This window comes from Otolemur garnettii, unplaced genomic scaffold (assembly GCF_000181295.1).
Source record: "Otolemur garnettii isolate 467f Iridium unplaced genomic scaffold, OtoGar3 scaffold00005, whole genome shotgun sequence".
In the NCBI taxonomy this organism is placed as follows: domain Eukaryota; kingdom Metazoa; phylum Chordata; class Mammalia; order Primates; family Galagidae; genus Otolemur; species Otolemur garnettii.
In genome coordinates this window covers 33326336-33337383 of record NW_003852400.1, presented here as the reverse complement: position 1 = coordinate 33337383, position 11048 = coordinate 33326336, and the positions used below count along the sequence as shown (strand labels likewise).

Here is an 11048-nt window from a genome sequence, read left to right as displayed (position 1 = left end):
AAGATTTTTAAAACTCAGTTTTATAAAGGCTTTTATAAGTAACGAATCTTGATGTTTGGCTAATTCTTTTTTCTACATACAAAAACAAAACCACTTTTAAAAAATTCTGTTAATGTGGCTGGGCACAGTGGCTCCTACCTGTAATCCTAGCACTCTGGGAGGTTGAGGCTGGAGGATTGCTTGAGCTCAGGAGTGCAAGACTTATCTGAGACCCCTCTCTCCACCAAAAACAAAAACAAAAACCCAACTTGGAGCTGTGGCACATGCCTGTAGTCTCAGCTACTTGAAAGACTGGAGCCCAGAAGTCTAAAGTTGAAGTGAACTACGATGACACCCCTGCACTCTACTCAGGGCATGTGGTAAGATTCTGTCTCATCAATAATAAATAAACGGATAAAGATTCTGTTAATGCAATTAAACACATTGAATTTTCAAATGTTGAATCAGCTTTACTAGAATTATATCATCCCAACTGAAATACTTTACTGTTTTTATATTTTGCTAGATCTAGTTTGGACATTTTTGAAAAAGAATTTTACGTCTTCGTTGCTGGTCTTGGTTGGGGGCCATCCTGCACCTAAGGCAAGAAGATGGTGGTCACAAAGAAGATGAAAAGATTACTAGAGTCTATTAACCAGAGGCTCCAGCTCATTATGAAAAGTGGAAAGTATGTGCTGGGGGACAAGCAGACTCTGAAGATGATCAGAGAAGGCAAAGCAAAATTGGCCATCCTTGCCAACAACTGCCCAGCTTCGAGGAAAACTGAAATAGAGAGCCATGCCATATTAGCCCAAACTGGTGTTCTTCACTACATTGTTAATAATATTGAACTGGGCATAGCATGTGGAAAATGCTACTGGGTGTGCACACTGATCATCACTGATCCAGGTGACGCTGGTATCATTAGGAGCATGACACAACAGACTAGTGAAAACTAAGTCATGTACATCTTTTCTTTGATAAACCTTGCTAGAGCTTGTTTAAAAAAAAAAAATTAGGAGAATGATTTATATTATTCTTAATCCTTACTTTATAGCCCAGGGTGTCACCAGAATTTATAAAATGTTTTGTATTTATTTTTCAATTTTTCATTGTATTTGTGTTAATTTTGCCTCATAAAACTAAACTGAAGTGACATAGTTAGGTATTTAGAATTGTATCTTTGTAGTCAATCAAATCTTGTATCATTATGAAATGCTCCTTTCTCTCTATACTAATATCTCTGCTTTGTAATAGACTGTGATGTCAATGTCACTTTTGACCACTAGCTTTTTTGTTTCTTTGTTTGGTTTTAGCTTTTCATATTCTTTCACTTAGGACTTTTAACCATTTTCTTTGCTTTATTTTTAGATGTGTTTCTTGTAACAAGCATAAAATTATTGCTGTTGTTGCTAAATTTAGCCTGAAAACCATTGACTTTAACAGAGCCTACAATCCATTAAATTTGAATGGACTAAATTATATCAACATTACTTGCATGTTTGTGTTTAAATCTACATTTTACCATTTGCTTGTGATATTTTTCACATTTCACATATATACTTTTGCTATGCTTTCTACCTTCCCCTTTTCAAAAAATTTAATCTCAGCTCATTAACTTGAAAATTTTAACCAATCGTATTGAAGCCAGAGTTTACCCTGTTTGTAACTTTTTATCACCATTTAAGATTTGAACATCAAACTTTCTCTGGCTTGAAATTCAATTATAAGCTTTTGATAAATAAGAAATAAAATGAAAAATGCCAATAAAAAAAAACTCTGGGCTTGAAATAGTACATGATAACAATAAATTTTTCTAGAAACTTCATGTCTTACCTTAACAAGTCATATGGTTTTTCTCACAATATACTTCAATATGCTGTCTGTCTTAATATTTAAAATGTATGTTAAGTACCCATTAAGAAAAAATAAAAAACTCCTCTTACTATTTTATGTAATACTGTATCATTGGCTCAATCCATTCCTAAAAACTGGGATAAATTAAACGAGATTTGATTTTGAATATTGAGGTCTCCTGCATGTTCTACATCTCTGTCTTACTATCATGGTATTTAAAAGAGCCAGAATCACAAAAGTGGATGTTTACAAATGTGTACTTTTTAAAATCATTACTTTTTAAACTCTCAGTGATCACACAATGCTACAAGAAACAGGCTGATTTGGGCAGAGATAAAGTGTAATTTTGGAAGAGGGAAGGACCTCCCCTGTCTCAGTTATTTCTTACCCAAGTAGCCAACACATTGCTTGGTAAAATTCAGGTGCTAAGGAAATGGATCTTCTGCTTGCGGTGGTGGTTGTTGTATCTTTAGTTTTGAACTGTTGTTGCCTTAATGATGTTGGAGCAGCACATGGCTCCTGGCAGTTGCTAAAATAATTGAAAAAAGCAAATAAAGTTTTAGCAAGAAAAAGAATTTATTAATGACATACACAACAAGTGAGCCCCATCCTAGTGACTGCAGGTTCCATGGAAAGCGCAGTTATGGGTTTTATACACAACTTTGAGGAGCATCAGCTGCTTTTTGGAAGTCTTCCAGGATCTTAATTAACTCTGTTCTCAAAACAACCCACATGCAAGGTCTTGAAAACAGCTCAGGGGAGGGGGGAGGATGGGTGGAAGGAGGATGATTGGTGGGACCATGCCTATGGTTCATCTTAAAAGGGTACATGTGAACCTTTCTAAAAGAAGTTCAAAGCACAGTAAGTATTTTCTTTTTCTTTTTTTATCAACATAGTGTAAGTGTGTTATGGAAGTTAGGTTCAAGTGCGCTGTGAGATTTTAAAAAGGATTGAAAAGCATTGCCTAGAGAGACACCTATCACTTCTGCCTTCAGCTCATTGACAAATACTAGTCAGGTGGTGCCATATAAATGGGCCAGCCAAGGAAGCCAATCTGTGCCTGAATTTGGGTAACCTGAAAGCATTTGGCTAAGAGCACTAATGACCACCAACAGTTACCTTCCAGAAGGACTTCTGATGTGGTAAATAGCCTTTTCCTTCTTACCCAAGAGAACCTGAAGGCTAAGTGCTGGGTCAGCAGAGGGGAAGGAGAGCGAGCCTCATTGGGTTGACTAGCTTCATGGGACGAAAGCTGGAGGGAGAGGACCCTGTTTATTTGGAAGCAAAGAGAAAATGTGGGTGAATAATAAAAGATGGGGACCAAAATATGATTCAACTTTCCTCATATTGATTTTGCTTAAAACTAAATTGTTGTAATTAGTATATTTTATGTAAATATAATGTATTTTAAAATCACATAAAATAATCAATATTGTTCATGAGAAGATCACCACGAATATCTGGAAGGTATTACTCACTCACTAAGGTTTGTGACTACAAGTTTCTAAGTATGTTTAAGTAATTGTACTATAAGTATCCTAAGATTTACTAATGCAGTTAGTTATTTGCCAGAAAATCAATTTTCCTTTGAGTACTCTAAGCATGACTGCATTTCAGTTTGTCTGTTTCATTCTTAGATATCAATGCCTTCATAATTAATTGCACTTTTATTTAGAACCACTCTAACCGGGAAACTACCCCTAAATGCTATATTATTCACTACTTCTTGATTATGTCTCTGTTAAGTAGACAATTAGGACCTCTGGCTCTCCTGGGTACAATGGGCAGGTGTCCCAACTTCATTCTGCCCACCCTGATCCCGCTCTGAGTAATTGCCCACACCTGGGGAGTAGGCCTCAGCCCTTAGAATCTACCAATCAGAACTTAGTGTGCCAACTGCAAAAGAATGGAGAGAAGCCCTAGTTGAAGGCCAAACACCAGGCACCAACAAGTCTGGAAGATGACCTAAAACAGTGGTTCTTAATCTTCCTAAGGCTGCAACCCGTTAATACAGTTCCTGTGGGTCTCAACCACCAAAAAACAACCTTAAGGCTAAATATCATGTTGTTAACTGTCTATCATGGACAGGTGCCCATGATGTTTGAACCAGAGGAAGGCCCATTCCAGACATTATAATAACAGGACCCCAGACCATAACCACAGTCATTTTTGTTGGTGGTGAATGTATCTCCCTCTCTAAACCTCTATCTTGCTCTTGGTCTGTAAACCTATCTTTCTCTTCCTCAATGAACTTCACTTCATGCTCACCTTTCTGTTGGTGGGTGTGGTCATTCTCTGGCCAAGAGCATACTAAGAAGTGAGAATTCACACAACTGCTTGAACCTGAATATTTGAATAGTTTTTGTGGCACATGTAGGATCCTTCCCCAGCACACCATTTGAAAATCACCGCTAGAAGTTTGAGCAATTGTTACTTCAAAAACACTCCCAGGAATCCTTCTTTCTTTTGGAAAGATGATAAGGAGAGAGTTCCTGATGTAATGTGTACCAGAAAAAAGGGAACCTTTCAGGTAAGGTTGTCTGTTACCATACTATAAGCTAGCCTGTGCTGATTGATAAAGTAGCATGCATGTTATTGTCCCAGTGGCATTCTAGGGGGATTGGTTTAATCTTTGTTTGGAATCCATTAGAGTATGATTTCTGGCACCATAAAGGGGACAAGTATTCCTATGCTGGGAAATAATTTGCAGCAAACAGAACCTTTCTCTGCTCTGCAAAGTGTGTAACATAAGCAGCTAAATACACACATAAGGTCAGTTGCCTATAATGGTTTAACCGATGAATATTTTTGGGTTTTGGATTTCTGATTAGAAGTGAAAATATAGGGTATCAATGTAAGATTATATCGATCCCAAATCCCCTTCCTTACACATTTTCTTAGCATTTTGGTTCTCAGACACCACCTTAAATACATGGGCCACTGATGGAAGACATGGACCACAGAATTCAATATCCGAAGCAAAATGTGGTGGGACAGCTTCCTTCTCACTTTAACAAATTTGATTTGCCCAAAATTAAGAAGTCAAAGAAACTTACTTTGAAATTATCAAAAAGCTTAGGAAAAAAAAAACTCAGCATTTGCCTTGATAACATTGTCGAAATCTCCCTAAAAATATTTCTTAAACTTAAGTAGGAAACATGCATTATAAAGAGTGATGAGGGCGGTAGGCCAATAATTCTGTAAAGTATAGTACTGGGGCAAGAATGAGATTTTAGATGGGGGGGAACACACAAACACAAAGAATGGTCTTTAGTTTTAGACAAATCAGATAAAATGTCTTAATATGAAAGCCGGTTACTTGCCAGAAGCTCAAAAGCTTGTTTTTGTGAACAATTTCTCAAAGACACTGTCAAGTCTTGGCCTAAATAAAGCAAAATGTCAAATCATTGGAGAATTAAAATATATTTATTTTTTAAAATGCAGGCAAAAGGGCATCTGATGTTTTACAGACATTCCAACACCTTCAGGAAATTTGAACTCACACCAAAGGGTCTGATAGTCATTTGAGTCTCCATCTGTACTGGAACACATGTGCACACACAGGCACATTGAATCACTCCAGTGGAAAAAAAAAATCCCTGCTCTTAAATTATTGAAGCCTTCTACCATTCTTCTTAACCACAAAGTCTTTGGCAGTTTGAAATATCAGAGTGACTTAGGGTGATCTGGTCACAAAGCTTCTTTTGGTACCAAAAACCACAACGCTGACTATAAGAAACTACTGTTTTAGGGAGATAGTGACTATACCCTAAATGATCCAAGACTGAGGGACCTTTCAGGAGCAAACTAAGAAGGAGGCATTATTTGTTCCAATTGTCTTGGACCGCTGCTTCTCAGTTCTTTATGTTGTCAGAAATTGGGATGTGCTGAAAATTCATTTTCACGTCTCTTTCTTAAGACTGAAAACTTCCTTGCCATTATGAAGTCCTTGATGGTCTATGAAAAACAATCTTTTAATAGTATATTCTGAGAGTGAAATAAATGGAAATTTTAGGTTTCACTGGGGTAAGTTCACTATTAGATTATTTGGCAGCAAAGTATATTAAAAGCATTGAATTAACTGCTATGATTTATTATATTAATTTTGTTGTGTTAGGTATATGTTACCTAATACATATCATCTTGTTTAATCTTTACAGAAATCTAGCTATTTTGACCCCAATACTGCATGTAAGAAAAATGCATCTTCAGCAGGCTGCCACTTGTCCAAGTTCACAGCTTAGAGACAGAAGATAGGATCCAACTTCAGTCCTGACTCTGAACCACTGTTTTGTGTTGCCTTCTTAGACACGCCTTCCTTTTCTATTTATAAAATGTTCGTTCTTCTTATAAAGAGCATCTGTACATTTTTGAGAATTTTCATTAGTTCTCATACCAGAGTTTCCATTGGAAAAGAGATGGGGCTGGTTTAGTGCTTGCGAGCACAGACTCCATGAAGCCAATGCCAAATCCCAGTAACACCCTTTTCTACCTGTGAGCCTTACACACATCCCCGATGCTACAGTTGCTGCCCAAGGTTACCATGATCCAGAGGTTAAATGAGTTAATATTTCTAAAACCAGAGCAGTGCCCTGCACAGAGCTTGCAAATGTGTTCTCATTACTACTATCATAGTATTACATATGCCCACGAACATCATATTCACCCACATAAATACATCACCACCCACGGATAAGCTAGTCCAGCCCAGCCACCTAAATGGCACAGAAAGTCCTTTTAAGGAGGTCAAATAATAAAAAGCCTCACTGCATCTGTGATTTAGAGAAGTCCCAGTCCTGAGCAGGACACAATGAAAAAGTAATAGTGTGTCCCACTGACTCATAAACTTTTAACTCCAACTCTGACCCTCTTCTCTCCCGTCTAAAAAGAAATTCACCTTCATTACATAGTAATCCCATTCTGAACTTTATCTTACATTTCAACAGCTCTTTGGGCCATCTCAGTAGACGCAGTTCAAATTTCCTGCTGGCCAGGTAGCACTAATATCTGCGTTTCCCTTCTATTCCCTCCACATCATCTCAGAGCTTTCTTCACGGAGGAGGCATTTCCAGGTTCGAGGTGAAAGTTGAAACTATAGAGCAGCGGGGGTGGGGAGGAAGGGGGGGCAGAAAGGCCAGGAGCGTGGACGGCTCATTAATCAGGACCCAGAACTGCCACTGCTTAGAAGGCAGGGAAGCGGGGCGCATTCCTCCTGCAGCACCCGTGTGGAAGGGCTTGGCCCCGCTCTGCTCTTCTCTTTTCCTGTGGTGCCTTGAAAAATGTGCAGGCTCTGGCTGCTCGCCAGTGGGGTGATTCTTTGTTTAAGGAAAAGTGTAAAGTATTTTTACATTGAATGAAGAACTTCAGACATCTCCAGGAATCTGTCCTTTGAGGGCTTGTTAAAATTCAACAAAGACCCATTGATACTTTAAGAGCACCTCTTCCTTCGCTGGGCTGCCTTGGGGATTTCCACTCCTTTCTGCAACACCACTCACTCTATTTGTCTTAGCTGCTCCTCTCAGAGGAATCGTGGCAAAACGCATTCTGTTTTTCTCCCCACTGCTCAGAGCTCTCTCTTTCTTATTTAATATCATCTGTGTTCTTCCCATTCATATTAAAAGAAAAAAAAAAGCCAAAGATATATGAGTTGATTTTAACTGTCTCCTGCTCATGTCAGGGGTGACAGGAACATTTATTTTGGATGTGCAGAAGCACAGGAGATTTACCTAGCCGCTGATCTTCTCTGAGTTTGTGATTTGATTTCTCACTTTGAGTTTTGTGAGACCTCCTATACCTTCAATTTTCACAAGGGTTGTAAGAACATAAATTTAGGAGAAAATATTGAAAAGAAAGTTAATTCCCACTCTCTACATTCGGTGTGGGGTGCGTGAATAAATCATCTTCTGTACAAGGGTAAGAAGATTGTGGCTTTACGTAGTAGTTAGGGTTCATTCTGCGTGTCCCTTGGACAGCAGAGTGCATTGTGTAGGCTCTCAAAATTGTTGTTTGAAAGAATAAATGGATAAATAATTAAAAAAAATAAAATATTTGCTTCTGGATCGGCTCTTTCATCTTTTTATTTTAGCACTGGACTTAGTCTCTGCCTCCATTTGTACACTAATTACAATGAACTTGTATAGGACACACCTTGTAGGAAAGAAACAAATGCAACATTTCTCACTACCAGGAAGAATAACATTAAATTTCTAGGTCTTCTTGGGGATAGTGCCTGGAAGATGGAGATCATAGATGTTGCAGGGGGCATTGAGTGACACGTGACTGTCTGGCTTGTCAGCAATGTGCCAACAGCCAACTCAGAGTTGTACCTGTAGGCACACTGGACTTAGAGCTTCAAAGAAACATATAATGCAGAACTGACCTTTATTATTGTTAGAGAATTCCAACGTAATACCAAAGAACACTCAAGTGAAATGGTTTCCTGTTCAATCACACTTAATTGAATCATCTGGGATAATGTAAACTATGTGCATGACTATGGACAGTTTTTCACTACCTAATAGACGAGGTAAGTCATGTTCGTATCATTTAACTGTCTGAAAAAATTAGGTTGGACATTATGGCAGGCCTTCTATGAGAATCGGGGAAGTGTAAAACTTTAAGCAGTAAAACTGAAAAATATTTATTTAAAATCTTTCTATCCATCCATCCATCCATCCATCCATTTATTTTGTTTATGAGATGAGCAGCCAAGGTTGAGAAGCATCCCTATAGCTGGACTGATTCTCTTTAAGGACTCAGTGTCCTTGGAGCTCTTTTTATTTGTGGTTCTTTCCTCTTTCACACGCTGCAAACCCTGGGCCTGGAGATGGGCCAACGTACTTGTTTCTTACTGTCACTTCTTCTTCTTCTTCTTTAATTAAATCATCGCTGTGTACAGTAATGCAGTCATGGGGTACAGGTGCTGGTTTTATATACGATTTGAAATATTTTCATCAAACTGGTTAACAAGGCCTTCAGGGCATTTTCTTAGTAATTGTGTACACAATAACTTACTGTCACTTCTTAGGTAATCCATTCTCTTTCATTCACAAATCCTTGCAGCTTCAAAGCTCATGCTGTGACTTCATGTTACCCTTTCTTGTTGTGCTAATTTACTGACCTCTGGGTCACTCTCCTTTTTCCTTCAAGAGTCTGGTGTTTAGGTGTAAGTTGCTGTCTTCCAAACCGTTTCAGGCTTAATTCTTGGTGACTTTGAAACCTATGTAGCTGCTTTTTTCAATCTGGTTTGACTTCCTCTCCTCTAACATGACCATCTTCCATCTACATAAGACAACGGGGTTGAAATCAAATGCTCAGACCAATTTTTCAGTGTCCTTAACTATGCCTTTATGTCCCTTTATTTACTCACCTCATATTCCATGTACCATCGTTATAATAACTCTCTCTTTTCCATATATTTGTCTTGCAAAATGTCAGCCACAGTTAACCTGTGATTAAACCTCCCTCTCTGCCATATCTGCTCCCATAAGCTAAACCTGGCTGCAGAAAAACACAACCATAATGATGATCTTCCTTTAAATTTATGACCTCTAATCTCAAGTGGACTCTTAATGTTGCCTGACAATCATATTTCTTTGGTTTATTCATTTACCTACTCTCCCTGAAAAATGTTTCCTACTTTTTATTCTCTCCCCTAACTTCTAAGTCTTTCCCCTAAATTCTAACTCCCAATTAATGATGTCTCTTCCAAAGAAAATGGAAACATTTAGAAAGGAGTGTCCACAAACTTCTGCCATAATAACTAACCACCTACTTGTATGTGTACCTTGGATGGTGAATGGCTTAGGGGTGTTCCTATCCAAAGACAGTCCCTCCACATGGCAAGAGACTGCTTGTTTTCCCTCCTACTTCAAGGTATTCTTCTCCCTCCTGTATCATCCCCCCCATCTCTATGGGATCATTTATATTAACCTACAAACATGCTCTTACTTCTCGCATCTGAAAGAAAGGATATTATGCACTCCATCCTCCTACTCAGCTGCCACTGATTTCCTCATTTTCTTTTACACAAAAACCTTTCAAATCATTGTCTAAATTAACTGTCTCCAATTTTTCTACCTTCTTTCTTGAACGCTCGCCAATCAGTAATGCACTGTAGTGAAATTTTCTTATCAAAAGTAGCGATAACCTTCATATTGCTACATCCCACTTTTAATTCTTATTCACCATCTTACTTGACCCATCATCAAACTTTGATCAGTTGATCACTTCCTCTTCTTGTAAGTTTCCTTATGTGACTTCCAGGGTATCACTCTCTGTAATTTGTGTTTTTGTTTGTTTGTTTGTTTTCTTTTCTTTTTCACTGGCTATCCCTTCTTGGTCTCCTTTTAGGGTTTCATTTAATCTCTTTGATCACAAATCACTGGATTATAGCATGGCTCTGTCCTTTCTCCCTACACACTACACTCACTATCTTGATAGCCTTACCTTTTTCATGATTTCAAAAATCATTTGAATGGGTATCTCTAGCCTAGAGCTCTCTCCTTAACTCCACATCTTTTGACTTATGCATCCTGTAGGCATCTGACATACAGCAAGTCCAAAATTACACTCTACCCTTCTCTCCAAACCTGCTCCTCTGTGACCTTCCCCATCTCTGTAAAGGGCAACTTCACATTTTCATTTTCTCAAGTCTGTGAGTTGGGAGTTGCACATGACCTTGCTCCTCTGGTAACTTACGTCTAATCTGTCATGAAGTGCTGCCCACTGTACCCTTAAAACTCACCTGTAATCCAATTTACACGCTCTTCATGGCAATTAGTTCAGTCCAAGTCATCATCATTTCTTGTCTTAATGATTGCAATAATGTTCTGGATAATATCCCCATTTCTGTCTTTGTTATCCCAACAGTTTATTATCAAAAAAAGCAGACTTAGAAAGCATAAGTTTTGCATGACACTCTTCTACACAAACTTCTCAATGGCTTCGCATCTTAGAATAAAAGCTTATGTAGGAACCTGCATTTTCATCTTGTCAGGCCTCCTTGACCATCTCCTACTGCTTGATCTCTTCTAACCTTACTCTTCTCATACTTCCTACATAATCTGCCTTCAATGTCTTTGTGCTTCTTGCTTCCTCTACAGAGGAATTTTCTATCATAAATCCATAGGACTTTATTCCTTTCTTTCCTTAGTGATAGATGTTTTTGAATATCCTTCTCAGTGACACATTTCTTAGCTACAATATTTGAA

General features: G+C 38.2%; 1 pseudogene; it reads left to right on the top strand.

The window, feature by feature from the left end:
- The first annotated feature begins 590 nt into the window (after window positions 1-590).
- On the top strand, window positions 591-938 carry LOC100966934 (annotated as a pseudogene).
- Window positions 939-11048: the final 10110 nt, after the last annotated feature.